The sequence below is a fragment of the Protopterus annectens genome, chromosome 9.part0, assembly GCF_019279795.1.
Source record: "Protopterus annectens isolate FY-2018-M chromosome 9.part0, PAN1.0, whole genome shotgun sequence".
NCBI classification, from domain to species: Eukaryota; Metazoa; Chordata; order Ceratodontiformes; family Protopteridae; genus Protopterus; species Protopterus annectens.
Window position 1 is genome coordinate 625,086,717 of NC_056743.1, and position 16,645 is coordinate 625,103,361.

General features: G+C 36.6%; 1 protein-coding gene across 1 annotated transcript in view; it reads right to left on the minus strand.

The window, feature by feature from the left end:
* AGER (advanced glycosylation end-product specific receptor) overlaps positions 1 to 16,645 on the minus strand; it is a 291,830-nt gene that overhangs the window by 94,191 nt on the left and 180,994 nt on the right. The gene's annotated exons all lie outside the window — the stretch shown is intronic.

Genomic DNA, 16,645 nt, shown 5'->3' on the forward strand with positions numbered 1-16,645 from the left:
CTGGATAATTGCAGAAAAGATCTGGAGTGTCCTGTCTACAGTCTGTATAACTTTATAGTTAACTAGGCCACTTGGGATGATTAGAGTTTGCTTTTCTCTTTGCATTATAGACATTAATCATAAATCGATATCTATCTGTCTATATATATATATATATATATATATATATATATATATATGTGTGTGTGTGTGTGTGTGTGTGTGTGTGTGTGTGTGTGTGTGCGTGTATCAGAATAAATATTCTTTTTCCAAGCAGTTACACAGTAAATCACAAAGCAGCACTTGATGTTGCAGGTAATCTCTGGCACCACTGCAATTTCCTTCATTTTTTTGAAAAACTGTGCAAATTTCTATTCCAGAATTTCACTAATGTTGTTAGATTCACTGCCATATAACATACATGCATTATAAGAACAGCATATCCTGCAAGAATACTGACATTTCATTATCATTAATCACTTTAGTAAGGCTCACAGCTTTTTCTGTACCTGGTAAGATATGCCTAGGCAATAAATCCTCAAAATGGAGAAAAACAGGACAAAAGTTGAAATGTCCAAGGATTTTAATGACTCCACACGCTAAAACCACCACAATAGATAAGCACAAATCCAAAACTGCATTAACGCTATTCCAGGTACTGCGTTTTCGTATTCCACACTGCACTTCATCAGTGATCATCATCTGATGAAGTGCGGTGTGGAATACAAAAACGCAGTACCTGGAATAGCGTTAATGCAGTTTTGGATTTGTGCTTATCTATTGTGGTGGTTTTAGCGTGTGGAGTCATTAAAATCCTTGGACATTTCAACTTTTGTCCTGTTTTTCTCCATTTTGAGGATTTATTGGTTTTGGTTTACCTTTTGTGAATTCGTGGTGTATATGCCTAGGCAAATAACCTGCTGTATTGTTTTGCTCCTTCACTGTAAGTTGGTATGGCTGAAATGTAAGCACTTACTATGAGATCTTAACATGCAAGTAGAGGACCTATTTGTAGTCTAATTAATTTCAGCCATATCTGTTTAGCTGGAAGTCGTTCCAAGAAGTTGCTTTGGTAAGATGGACTATTTGCAGCCATGACATATCATGCATAGTTCAATACTTTGGCAGTCTTCAGTTAAAGACACTACAGCAGAGGCATATTTGCTGATCCTATTCAATTTTAGTTACTCAATACAAGGTAAATATCATGGGAATATTATTACTCTGATTATGGGTGTGTGTGTTAAGCTCCTCGTGTTTGAATGTGCAGCTGAGAATAGCTTTGTGACTGGGAATGCTGCCTGTTTAGTCAGGTAATTGTGTTGTCATTAGTGTCACACCATCCAGATTTTTGCTATCTCTGTACCTCATATAGACCTATATCATTATTAAATAATGACTATAAGATATTTATGACAATATTAACAAACAGAATGAAAATACCACTATCCAAAACAATAAATAATGATGAAACTGGATTTATATATCATAGACACACACATGACAATATTAAAAGGATAATTTTTCTTATAGATTATGTTAATAAAGAAAATAAAGAAACACTCATAATTGGCTTAGATATAGAGAAAGCCTTTGATTCCCTAAATTGGGACTACTTATTCAAAATCCTAATACTATTTGAATTTCCTGCATCCTTTGTTCATCTACTAAAGAATACATATACAAATAATTTAGCGTATGTTAAGCTAGGTCATTTCACCTCTGAATCTATACATATAACAAAGGGTACTAAACAAGGATGTCCCATGTCACCGATTCTATTTGCTTTGGCTATTGAAATATTGGCAGATTCAATACGTAAGAATACAAAAATCAAAGTAGTTGATGTTTATGAACAATACAATTCTAAAGTAATGCTCTTTGCTGATGACATATCATTAACATTAACCAGTACAAAAGAGACTTTAGAATAATTAGATATTTTAATTGACACATTTTACAGGACTTCAGGACTCCATTTCAATAAATCAAAATCAAAATTTTTATTCTTAAATAAAAAAAAACTGCAGATGAAGAGGAATCACATTATACGGAAACAAGAAACTACCTTAAATATCTAGGAATTGAGTTATGCAAGGATAATAATGAATTAGTCTCAAAAAACTACAATAATATCATCAATACAATTAAAATCTCTGTGGAAAAGTGGAACAAAATAATATTAACATTTGAAGATAGACTACAGTTAATAAAAATGGTTTTACTACCCAAGATTCTATATATAGCTTTGGGAATACAACTGTTACCAGAAAGGAATATACTCAAAGAAATAAACTCATGCTTAATAATATTTTTATGGTTTCCCAAAAGATACAGAATAGCTTTAATACATCATATCAGACCATGGAAACAGGGAGGATTAAATATTCCTGATATAGAAACATATATAAAAGCATCAGTATCTAAAACAATCTCAGATTGGATATTCCAGATTATTCTGCAAATTGGAAAGAATTACTAACTGTAATATCAATAAATGAATTTGATTTACAAAAAAAGTCAAATAACAGATAAAAACAATTTGCCATGGCACATATTATGTATTAGTATGCAATATGACATAACTAAGCCCACTATAACTCGTATGATTAATTATTACATTGACTCATTTAGGAAAATGATTAATGCAAATATAGATTTAAAAATCTGGTTTGATCTTTTAACACCATTCATAGTTACAAAGAGCTATCCACATAAAATATACAGAGAAATAATTAATTCCTGGGAACATAAAGGATTTGTTTGTTGATTTCACTGTATCAAAGAACTAAAAGTTCTGGATATGCAAACAATAGAAACAGCATACAAAATTCCACAACAAGATTGGCTAACTATGCAAAGCATTCTGACATATTTGCAAGATTTATGCAGAATAATGAGTAATTCTTCATTTAAAGAAATACCTAAACTTACGAAATACCTATATGAAATCATATATAATGATTATGACATGAGAAATAGTATTTCAAAATTTTACAAGATATTGATAAATTATAAAACAACACCAAAATCCTCATATTGGAATTATATAACAAAAGGCACTCATTAGAGCTAACTGAAGAAATTAAATCAAATATTTTATTATCAATAAAACATACATCCTTTACACAATACTGGAAAGTTTTTAATTGGAAATGCTTGCACAGAGCATTCTTAACTCCAGATAGAATTACTAAAATTAATTATTCCACAAAGGGGATATGTTGGAGGTGTGAGCAAATACACAATACAGATTGGAATCACATTTTTTTCGACTGTGTTAAAATTAAGCCATTTTGGAATGGTATTAAAAACTTTTTACAAGCTTTAATGAACCATTTAATTTATCTAAAGCTCTAGTATTATTAAATGTGTATGAAGGTCCTCATTTGAATGAGTCAAACATGTATCTAGTATGGACAATACTTGCAATCTCAAGGAAGTGTATAACAAGAAGATGGAATACAAACACATTACTAACTTTGGAAGACTTCTACAGTCTACTGAAGACCACAGCATTGTTGGAAATTAAAATGAAAGAATTAAGGATTCATCCTAAGCCATTTATTAACAATCCATGGAAAAAAAGCCTTATCATTGATTGACACTTTACAATAACTGAACAGATATACTCTTGATAACTGGATTGTTATACCTATAAAGTAATTGTATATATTGAGCTCTGTTATAGTGCCAGGCTGATGTAAATAGTGTACATAGTTATTTAAGATGTTATATACAAATACTATGGGATTTATTCAACTGTATTTGTAAAATAGAAAAGAGGGGAGGACATTCCAAAAGAGATGGCATTTCACTGAGGGTATATTTTGGGGGGATACTTAGAAGAGTCTGCAATGGTTAAGAGGAGTAGGGAGGGTTGTTAATATGCTTAGCAGACAGTGATTATGAATGAAAGAAGGGTGATGGCAGGGGGTATGTATACTTGCTAGTGTAGCTACATGCTGTGCTCCTTTAATCCGCAATTATGATGTAAGCAAAAATCAGAGGGGATTGAATGGAATAAAGGTGTGGGTTCTGGGGGTGTCAGGGGAATTGGGGGTATGAAGGGAGAGAAGCGGATTAGAAAACACACCAGTGTGTACATCATTCAGTCTGCAAACGTGCAGAAGACCCCCAATCAAAGTAGTAATATTGAAGAAGTGACTATTAAACTGTTCACCTGCAACACCATCTACAGATAGAAGTGAAATCTGTCTGCCTGCCAGACACTGTACCTGCATTTATTTATTTATTTATTTGTTTGCTTATTTATTTATTGTTGTTAACACCTGGCTATAAAAGTGAGAAGAAAGCACTGCAAGCCACTGATGTAATATTATTACTTTTTCCCATCTGCTTGGAATCTGTACTGTTGGGAGATAATAGCAGGATGTTGTTATGCAGGACAACTGTAATACAATATGCTTGCTTTCGGACAGTGTGGTAAGCATGTTTCTGGAACACAGGAATCATGTTATCCACAACAAGAAGTACATGCACCACAGGCCAGTGCTATTTAAATTGGAATTTGATAGGTATTGTGTTTCTGTGTTCATAGCCTGCATATTCATTATTTATATTTTCCTTATCTTGGAAGAGTTGGGGATTTTAATATCAGTTAGTTCAGACAGAACTATACAATGGACAATAATGCAAAGCTGCTAATGTTCTATTTATAAAAAAATCAAAAGCCGAAGGCAAAGATGACAGCCAGTCATATTCACCATGCAAAGACATTTGCAAAATTATGACTTCATGAATGCGTTCTCTTACTGACATTTGGTTTGTATTTAGAATTTGGCAACCAGCAGACCTTAACTCCAGTTTTTTGAAGCACCACTACTTAAATGAGCTGGATGAATGAGAAGTAAGAAATGTGGCCACCCCATATATTCCTGGGTGATTAGTTATATCAGTTTCATTTGTTTTCATAGTAAACTAACAGTTTAGGAAATGTAACTTCACGATGCTTTGTTTTTTTAACAGTTGTAAATATTTTATGACAGTAATACAATAAAACAGATCTAATGTTTTTCGTACACAATATGTCTTAAGCATTCTGCTATTGCTACATTTGCAAATTAAGTTTTAACTAAGTTTTGTATTATATTTTGGAAGAAGGTGCTTGGGTTTCTCTTACCCCCTAATTCCATTTATGTTTAATGGTATGAACTGGGCTTAACAGGCAACTCCCCTTATATAGTACAACACAAAAAAATCATGCAGTTTGTTCGACATATGAAGCAGCATCATTCACTGACTCCAGCTGCAGTAAAAACACCACTGTGATGTCTTTAAGCATACTTTGAAAAGAGGGAATATGGCTATAAATCGTCATATGTCCTGCAACAGAAAGAAAGAGCGAGGGTTAAGGCTGTGAGCTGTAGTTCCTGTAGTACAGAGTTTGATTTCCTAAGCTATCATATCCCTATCCCCCACTGTGTGACCTTGAGTAAGTCACAAAACCAGACAGTGCTTGTGGACAACAGGGAATTTGAATAAGGGTGATCAATGGTCCCTTGAACCACAAGCCTAGTAACTACCTATAAACCTTTATTGTATTAATTTATTTCTTGTACTGGGAAAGATAATTGAAACACATAAAGATTTCTTCAAATGATTCTTACCAACTTCAGTTTTAAATTTGTTACAAAGCGAGCAACAGTGACTTAGGAGACCCCAGCTGTTGCTTATAGATCAGTTGTAGTTGTCATGCAATAAAGGTTTGCAACCTGCCTTGAAATTAATTTCGTCACTAGGGCTTTATTCAGTATTTTATACAGTGTAATGTAAAGGGAGTATGCATGAAAACAACCAAAAAGGCAGGCCAAGTAGTAATAGTAGGACAGGCAGGTGTTACAGAATGCTACTCTTTTATAACGTTGCCTATCCTGGACTTGTTGAGGACTGACAGTTCCTTATTCTTGGCATCATCTAATCCAGCGGTCATGGGAAACTAGAAGTAAACAATCAGACAGAAAGAAATGGTTCGTCATACAAGTACACACAGGTTGTTATGCTTGGGTAAACATAGACAATCATACAAAGGTGGTAAATTGACAGATAACTATAGTACATAAGCTAATGAAACATACTGACATGTGACTGCAGAGTTTAAGAAATGTTACCACTCACAGAAAGGTGGTGATTGAATAGCTCTTCTTTCTCTCTATTTATCTCCATGTTTCTGGACACTGCATTTTAAAAAGCCTAACCAAAACATTTTTAATTTACATAAAGTTTGGTTAGAAGACTATACACACCATTGTTGTTATCCATAGCATGAAGCTGAAGATACAGATCATAATGCCTTTCTGCTTTGTTACTATTTATTTTTTTTCCTTTCTCCTTTGGGCTTTATTCTAATTCTCTGCTTATGCCTTCATCTTTCTCTGCACAGGTTTCATCTTAATTCTGCATGATATTGTCCACTTACTTCGACTACTTGTCTAAGTCTTATTAAATGATTGGTCATACAGAAAAACAGATCACACACTGTTTGTAAGATGGGTGGAGTCTGTAGGTGGCTGCCTAACCCCCCTCCCCTTTTTTTTGTTTTCGCTAACCTTTTCACTTGGTTCTCTGCAATCTCTCAGGCTTATGCTTTATAAAGTATTCCCTCTACTGTGGTAGTTACATCCGTTGCACAGCAATCTCAAATAAGATTTGTTTTCCTGATTTGGATGGTGTCCTTCTCTCCTGTTAGAGCTAAGTCTTCTGCACATTTGCAGACTGAATGATGTACACACTGGTGTGTTTTCTAATCCGCTTCTCTCCCTTCATACCCCCAATTCCCCAGACACCCCCAGAATCCACACCTTTATTCCATTCAATCCCCTCTGATTTTTGCTTACATCATAATTGCGGATTAAAGGAGCACAGCATGTAGCTACACTAGCAAGCATACATATCCCCTGCCATCACCCTTCTTTCATTCATAATCACTGTCTGATAAGCATATGAACAACCCTCCCTACTCCTCTTAACCATTGCAGACTCTTCTAAGTATCCCCCCAAAATATACGCTCAGTGAAATGTCATCTCTTTTGGAATGTCCTCCCCTCTTTTCATCTCATCTTAACTTACAATCTTCTGCTGCTCTTGTTTTACTCTTCCACCCACAGCAGTATGTTTTCCTGTCCTACTGAATGGAAACACACCTCTCATAAATCTCTTAAATATCCTTATTTCTCTTATCTCAGTAATTTCCATTCAATTCCCCCGTTCTTATACTCAAGCATGCCCCCACATCTTTATCCCTTCCCTTATATAATTTTCATATGTCACACCAACTCTTACTTGCTTATACTATTAACCCATCCCTTACAAGACACTCCCTTAAACTACCCAGATTCCTCTATAGGTTCACCCCTATAGTACTCCTCCTGATCCTTTGTGGCAACATTGAACCTAACTCTACCCCATCACTTTCATCTTGTGCCTCAGTTAACACCCTTAGTATCAAGAACAAAACAGACCAGCTAAACAGCATTTTCACCCTCCACCACCCTGGTCTCATAGCTGTAATAGAATATTGGCAAAACCCACTGATCCTTCTATCCACCACTTCTTCCTTGAGTACACCTATTATCTTGATGGGAGACCTGGTTCGAGTCCTGAAGGTGGAACACTACAGCTTTTTAAATCTGATTTAAATGTTCAGCTCTTAGCTCAAAGCAACACTACCTCAGACTCTCTTCCTACCTGGTTACTCCTCTGTGTGCCCTCCCCTAACAACTTTCCTCTTCAACTTGCTCTCACTCTCCTCCTGCCTCCAGCCTCATTAGCCAAATTTAAAAATCTTCTGCTTGAAATTACCTCCTCAATAAAAAAAAAAAAATCTCAAAAACCTCATCCCACTAGAGTACTTCACTCTCAGCCTTCTTGGCCCTAATCAGAACAATGTCTTGGAAATCATAATGGCTTCAAACTTATTCAATTGGCCACTTAACCCATCAGACCAAACCCTAATTCTTCTTGTCACTTATTTATTGATCTTGTTATTGGTAATAATCCTAACATTATTTCCCAAATTTTCATTCATCCCCCCTTCTTCAGTGATCATTGTCTAATCAGTTTCAATATCTCTCACCACATAAACAAAATCACTCCCTCAATCATTGCTGAACAAATCCCAATCCAACATTCTCAAACTCAAGACAATTTTAGCCTAATTCGACTAGTCTCCTATTCTGTCTTACTAACCCTAATCACTGCAGCATTTTCTTCACTAACAGCACTCTTTCCTAAAATCACACAGCTGTCCATTCACCCATCCACAACCACTTTTTCCCATTTTTGCACATGAGGTTGAGGTGTCACTTCAACATTGACAATCATCTAGAGTAAAGGACTACCCCTGCTGCAGACACAGCTCTATAAATCCCCAAAAAACAACTGGCTCATGTACATCTCAAATGCTTTCTTAGTCTCGGTGACAATGTCTGGCATACGTGGAATATGAACCCATCCTCAGCCTCCAGGCAACACTTTACTAAGCTACAAAATCCAGCTAGACAGGCAATCAAGTGACATAAAAGTCACATTATGAAAATGCATCAGTCATTTCTTCTCAACTCACTTCAACTTCTAGACAGAAGTCAATCACCTGACAGGCCTTACCAATCCAACTAACACCCACTCCTCCTCATCTTATCTCACAGCTGATTTTAGCCTCCACTTCATTACACTTCCCTTTCCTGATTCTATTAATAACCCCTACTCTCCCTTTAACCTTCCCCTACCATATTCCTACTTTCCTTTTCAAAGCAATCAAAGCTAAACATGTGGTAGCACTACCTGAAGAACTAAAAACTGACTCACCTGCTGTTCCTGACAATTTTCTCCCAATGTTCTTATTCCTATGCAAGGATTTCATAGTCCCACCCCTTCTTCACATTTATACTCTCTGCTTAACTCAAAGCATCATACCTGATACCTGGAATACAGCCATTTTTAACTGCCCCCCCCCCAAAAAAAAACACTAACCCATCCACACTACTGACTACTGTCCCATCCTCATTCTTCCTATACTTGGTAAAATCCTTGAAAAATTATTTTCCAGTCAGCTCGCCCATTCCAACTCCCAATATAATCTACTATCCTACAATCCTCAAAACAACATGGCTTTTGGGCTGGTAGGAACACCTTTACAGCACTCTGGGCAATTGCTGATAACATCCTTTTGACTTTGTTCAAAGGCCTCCTCATTGAAGCCATCTTTATTGACCTCACCAGAGCTTTTTATCTGGCTTACCATAACATTCTGTTAGATCACTTAACTGAAACTGGAATTAGACCCTGGTTTAAAAATTATATTTCCAATCAGTACTTCTTTGTTCAATTTCAGAACACCCTCTCTGCTTCTACTGCTCTCCTAAAAGGAGTCCCTCAGGGCTCCAGTCTGGCTCCCCTTCTTTTTTCCATTTTCATTAATAAACTACCACTTGACCTTCTCCACCTGTCTCTCTCTCTGTTACTTTATGCTAAAGATACATTCTTATTTCACTCAAACCTGCCCTTCTCAGTGATACAACAACTATAAGAGACTTTGTTTCTCTTATTAAATGGCTTAATAACAAAAACTATTGCTGAAGACTTCCAAAACAAAGTAAGGTTGTTTGGTTCTTTGGTATTGTTTGTGATGGTTTTGACAACACCATTGTTCAAGTCTTCTCCTTCAAATACCTTGGTATGTGGCTTGATCCTGCACTGAACTTTTACCTTCACATAGGACAAATACAGAAGAAAATTAATTCCCTCCTATTTTGGTCCTATAAAATATTCCCCTTCTCTCCAGACCAACCAAGAATGCAATAGGCAAAGGCATTCTACTAGCCCAGCTTGAATACGAAATTCCACTGGTTCCAGCACTATACAAGAATAATACCCCTCAGTCATCCAAACTATAATCAACTCTACCTGCTGTTTCATTACATTACTCTTTCCCCAAGAAATGAGCATCACTGTATCATGCTTAATAAATCCAGGTGGTTACCTTTCCAACAGCATGCCAACCTGCTTCTTGCATCCCAACACTACATGCTCCTCAAAGAACATTCCTATCCTTCCCTTGCCTACAACCTCTTCAGATGAACCCCCCATTTACAATCTAAAAAGTCTTAACCACTTTGGTCCACTTTTTTCCATGTCTCAAAACCAGACTTCATTGTACTAATTATGCCTTTTCCATCTCAGGCCCCAAGCTCTGGGGATCTCTCCCTACTAATCTTAAGGGGTTGGGAGGGTGGCCTAATGGTTAAGGTGTTTGCCTTGCAAACACAAGGTGCAGGGTTTGAGTCTCACAAGGGATAATTAGCTAGGCTTAAAATGGCTCACAAGGGCAGTTAACTTAGTACTAATTTATGAACCTATAAAGGCCTAATGTCATACCCATCATTTCATGCTCATCTTAAAGATCATCTCAGTTCTGAGTCAGTTTGCAAATGCTTTCTCTCTGCACAAATCACCTTATTCCTTACTCTCTCCTTCACCTGTCAGGTACTTTTGTCTTTCTCAAATTATTTTCCTACATGAATATGTGACATCTCTTCCTCATTGTATATATTGTATATATTGCATATAGTTAATTTCTTTTACATTTTGTGCTCTATCCCTTCACTATTTAAATGTCTCCTTCTTCTTCTTCTTTCCTCCTTATTTAAACCATCCCTTCCTATTGTTCTCTGTCCTGTGTACTCTGTTATTATTGTTGGCGTTATTGATTCATTTCTATCCACACTCAACATTTTGTTTGTATTCATAATACTTCTTGTTAACTTGCTTGTCTGCTGTCATTTATATTTATCTGGACTAAGACTGAAATAGGTCCATTTGGATCAGTGCTCTACCCCAGTTAAAAATTCAGTAAATACATTTTGTAATAAATAGCTATAGGGCTCTAAATGTCATGTGATACACATTCTTTCAGAAGGCAGTCTGAATGAACACCTCATGGAGGCTGGAACACATCCATAGTTTCTCTACCTCTATACCAAGCATCCTAACAAAACATCCAGATTTTACAATGTGTCAAAATGAAGCAGTATATATAAGAATTTATTTATTTATTTACATTTGGTTATAGGTAAAGTCCAACTGGACCAGAAGCCCATTTTCAGTGGAGGCCCGGAGAGAAAATCTCCACAGAAATATTAGCAAAATACTAAAATTAGATAGTACAATAGTATACATACAGTAAGATGCAGAATACCCATCATCTAGTTAATCTATACAAAGTAGTATTCAATACAGTTTTCTAGTAGATACAAGTTCAAAAGAAAAACACACAAGTATGAGAAAAATAAAGTTAGTACTGTGTACATATTAAATAATAGTTATGAACAAATGAGATTTCCTTTATATATATTTCTGAGTAATAATATATACGGATGAGAGGGAGAATATGAGGTAAGGAGTGGACAGTGTGTTGAGAGAGTTACAGAGAGAGTTCTAGATATCTTGTCAGTCAGGTTTGGCACAGGAGCAATGCCAGTTCTTGAATAGATGTTCAAACAATAGTTGTTTGAAACTGGTAGATTCATATGTGTTTTGGTGGGTGTGAGGGAGAGAGTTCCATAATTTGGCTGTTTGATTTGAGAATAGGGCTTCACCGTGAGTGTTGTTAGCTTTGTTTACTGTGAGAAAGTTTCTGTCTGCAGATTTTAGACTTCGTAGGCATGAGTAGGCAACAATAAGTTCCTTGAGGGATGGGCAACTGTCAGGATGGAAGATGATATGGGTCTACTTTATACCCCCAAAACATGCAAAACCCGAATCCAAATCGCGCGACACATAAAGAGCGAACCGTGGATATGTCAAATGTACTAAAGCGTGAAAATGTAACCCTCGAACCGTCATAGTCGGCCAACCCACCACCCGTAACACACTACCTACCCAAACACAATAAAAAAAACACATACTTACACTAACCAAATCCCTACTTCTAGCCCTAAATTAAAGCACCAAAATCCTACTGCTAACCCTATACTAACCCCACATACACAACTGTCTATGCACTAAACCTAAGGTCCATAACTACCGCACACTTCCCCTACAGAGCTATACCCAAACAAACTAAATATTCCACACACATACACTTAACAAAACCCTACACTAAACCTTACATGCATTACCAACACAAAACCTTACATACACTACCTACCTATGCACTTACCTTAACCCCTCCCTAACCCTAAGGTCCGTAACTATCGCACACTTGCCTTACCGCAGACAGGCCAACTATGCGATTTCGATATTTCCCCTTTCACAGTTTCATTCATTCAACGTATTCACAGTTTGCTCTTACCGTGTCATGCAATTCGGATTCGGGTTTTCTGCTTTCAAGAGCTTAAAGTGGACCCAGATGATATTGTGTGTGAATTTAAGTTGGTAGAGATGGAGGAGACGGAGGAGGTTAGGTAGCTCGAGCCAATTTCATTTATGTAGAGCAATGCAGTGGTGGGTTTGGTGGGGAAGGTTGGCTGCGAAATGGGCTATTTTGTTGTAGCAAGTTTCCAATTTATAAAAGTCTGATTTTTTTAAGTTGGTAAAGGGGGGAAAGCATATAGGAGCATAGCAAGGAGGAAGGTTCTGAATATGGCTAGTCTGGTATTGTTAGTGAGGAATGGCTTGCTTCTGTACAGTGAACCAAGTTTGATGTGAACTTTCTTAATTGTGATGGATGTGTGTTGGTCAAATCTGAGTTTGTTGTCGATTGTCACGCCAAGGAGTTTTATATGCATAACTGGTTAGATGGATGTGTTGTTTGCTGAGAGAATTGTGAAAGGAGGTGCGGTCAGTGATTGTTTGCTACTGTTAAATAGCATTAACTGTGTCTTTTTGGGGTTGAGGATTAGTTGTGATTTACTTAGATATGTTTCTATAGCATTAAAAGCTTGTTGGGCTACTATTTGGAGGTCTGGTAAGGTGTCTGCTGAGCAGATTAAAGTTGAATCTTCCACATACTGAACTACTTTAGCATGTGTATTGGATGAGGCTAGATCATTAGAGAAGATGGTGAAAAGAAGGGGTCCTAGCATGGACCCTTGGGGGACTCCGACCGAGACAGGCAGAAGTGGTGAGAGTTCGGATTTCCATTGTACTGCTTGTTGTCTGTCAGAAAGATAGCTTAGGAACCAGGAGAGGGAAATCTTTGATAGGTTTAATGAGGCAAGAGTATTAAGATGTTTCTGATGGGAGACAGTGTTGAATGCTTTTGACATGTCTAGGAAGATTGATGCTACTTGCTGGTTTGACTTTCTCAGTTGGTTGATGGTGTTAGAGAAATTAATTAGGGCTGTGGTGGTGCTGTGTTTCGGTCTGAAACTGTGTTGGGAGGAAGAGATAAGGCTGTGAGATAACAGGTATTGTAGTAATTGAGTGTGGATACATTTTTCCAGAATTTTGACACAGGGGGAATGGATGGCTATGGGTCTGTAATTGTTTAATTCTGTTGATGTTCCTCCTTTATGTAGAGGGATGATACAGGAAATTTTCCATAATTTTGGGACATATTGTTCTGCTATAGACCTATTTACCAGAATGGAGATAGGCAGAGCTATGGCATCGGCTGAAAATTTGAGGTACTCATTGGGTAGCTGGTCGACTGCTAAGAAGGTTTCAGTTTTTTCAGCATTGTTCTTATGGTGTTAGTTGGGACAGATTTGAGGTCAAAAGAGTTGTTGTTAGTCTCCACATTAGGCAAAAGAGATGGTGGTGTGGAATTGTTCCCTGTAACTAAGGAGAGGATGGTGTTTATAAAGTGGATGTTGATTTGTGAGGCAATACTCACACTTTGGTTATTGGTTGTTGGTTCTGGGGTTGTAGCTTTACCTGGTGGAGGACTGAGTTAATTGCTTGCCAGAACTTTTTGGGATTGTTTTCATATTCGTTTTACATAGATGTATAATATGCTTTTTTTTTTTGTCTAGTTTGAGTTGTTTTTTTGCTTGATTGTGGAGCTGCTGGTATGCAAGCAGAGTTTTATTGTGTTTTGTTTTCTGGTATTGAAACCCGGTTTTGTCCCTTAGTTTTTGAAGTCTAATGGTTTCTTTTGATATGCAGGACAATCTCTTATTTTTAACACGACATGTACAAGTTGGTGCTAAGCTATTTAGAACAGCTAGAAATGTGTTATTGAAATATGTTACGGCCTGTTCAAGTTGGAGATGATGGAGTGATGTCCAATTGCATTTACTGAGCATGTCTAAGAATGCTACATTGGAGAAGTTTTTGGTATTTTGTACGACTTTGTAAACTATGGTTCTCGGTGGGTTGAGCTGATGATGGATTAAGTAGGTAGGTCTATGGTCACATAAATTATTTGGAAGGCATCTGGAGAGATAGTTGTGGGTGGTATTGTTAATAAGTGACCAGTCTAAGACAGATTCCCTTTTGCTATTTTTATCTATTTGAGTGGGAAACTGGATTGTTTCGGAGAAACCATGTAAATTTATGAAGGTGGTGGGGTTATCATCAGTGCAAGTGTTCCAGTCTCAGTTGAAATCACCTGTGATAATGGTTTCATGGGTGTAGGTTGAGGCTGTCCAGGCTATGAGTTCCTCAGTGGCAGTGGGAGTATTGTTGGGAGATATGTAAGTGGCTGTTATGGTAATATTTTTCTTTGGGTTGATTCTGAGGTATGTTACTAGGACTTCAAAGTTGTTATCATAAGTGTATTTGATGGGTAGGTAGTCTATACATAGGTTATCATTCTAGAAGATTGCAACCCCACCACCCTTCTTCCTGATCCTATCTAACCTGTGTACACTATAACCTTGTGGTAATATGTCTGGGTCTCTTATATGGGGTTTTAGCCAAGTTTCTGTTGCTATAAGAATGTCTGGTGAGTATTGTGCAATGGCTGTATGAAAGTCTGTGATTTTGTTAAATAGGCTTCGAAGGTTCATGTTAAGAATGAGAAGGTCTGTAGTTTTAATGTGAGGAAAGGGTGGAAGGCAGATTTATTTGGGACAAGAAACAGCAAGTATATTGTTAGTTGTGCTACCTAGTGGTGAGAGATGAAGCTATAGTTGTCTGGGGTGGGGGTGGGGGAGTCCTTGCAGGTGTGCATGCCAGCCAAAACAATGTTTAAAAAATAACTAGTAAAAGTAACACATTTGCTATAAAAGTGAAAAAAAAGAAGTACACAATCTTAATCTGGAGTAAAAAGTTGCACCAAGTACAACTACCAGGAATTTTCTCACTGTAGTTCAACTTAGCAGAAAAATCAGTATGTATCTCAGTGGAAGTGGAATGGTTGCAAAGCTAGTAAAGATACAGTGTGTCACATTCTCCATGTTGCTGAGGATGAAGTCGTCAGAGTATTTAAGACTTTTTCTTTACTTCAGAAGAAGAAAAACAAAAATACCGGGGATCAGAAATACCAAGAATTGTTATGAGTTTAGAAAGAACTTGCTATTTATTTACAATTTGTTCTTTTTCAAAGGTACAAGGTCCTACAGATGCTATGGATGCTTAGGTTACTGAGCTGAACATTTGAGCAAAAGGCTATGAATTTGATAAATTGCATGACTAATTAATATGACAGCATATAGTATATAATATATAAGAAATTATCAAACAAGGGACAGGGTATTGAGAGAAACAGACTTATAGCATCATACCAAATCAGATCAAAACAGAGTTGTAGTATCATATCAAAGCCTGTGGTTGCATGCATAACAAGTAAAATTACAAGTATGTAGGAAATTAAATGAGGATATGAAGGTCTATCACATAAAATGAGAGTCAAGTAAAATGGAAAAACTTAGAAAATAATGACAGAAAGCGTTAGAACAGTAACTGAGACAAAAAAGAGAGGGGACAAGGTCTGCAGAAATTGTACTAGGTATGGTACTGTCCTGCTTTTAATCACTGTTGTAGAATTTGTGGTAGAAAGGACACTTTTGCCAGTATATGTAAAAAGAAAGACAAATGTATTCAAAATGCATTTTGAACAAAAAACATAAAAAACAGCTATTTATTTGTGGTATTGGAGTCTAAATAACTGATATAGTAAAGGCTGAAACTACATCAAAAGCATGTAAACAAGAGTGTAAGACTGTTGCAAGAAATTCTGAGAATTAAGAAGGTATATATATGTGCAGAGTATAATATTTTAACCGAAAAAGTGTTTGAAGTTTTAGATTAAAAGACATAAAAAGAGCAATAACATATTCAGGGTATCAGGTGAAGCCACCAGAGTAAAAATATTGACGTGATTATTAAAATAAGAAGTGCAAGATCCTGTTCAAATCATGCCAATTAAATGCATTTTCATAATATTCTGTAACATTTGGCTAAAGAAAAGCCAAATGTGGTAAAACTCATTCATAATGTGAAAGAAAAGAGTGCATAAATTCTGTTACAGCCACACATTTATAGAGACATCTTGAATACTGCATAGAGCCACAGATGAAAGGTTAATATTTGTGGCCCAAGATACTGGGCTACATACATGCTGGTTTACAAAGTCTATTGAATATGTGAAATAAAAAGACTAAGGCAGGTTTTGTAAAACTGAATTGGAAATAGTCGCACACCTCGTTGCTGGGTGTGACATGCTGATGGCAGAAGGACTATATACTGAAAGGCATAATAATGTGGAAAGACTGTTGCACTGGGGATTGTGCAAACATTATGGTACTGAAGTGGCTGAGAA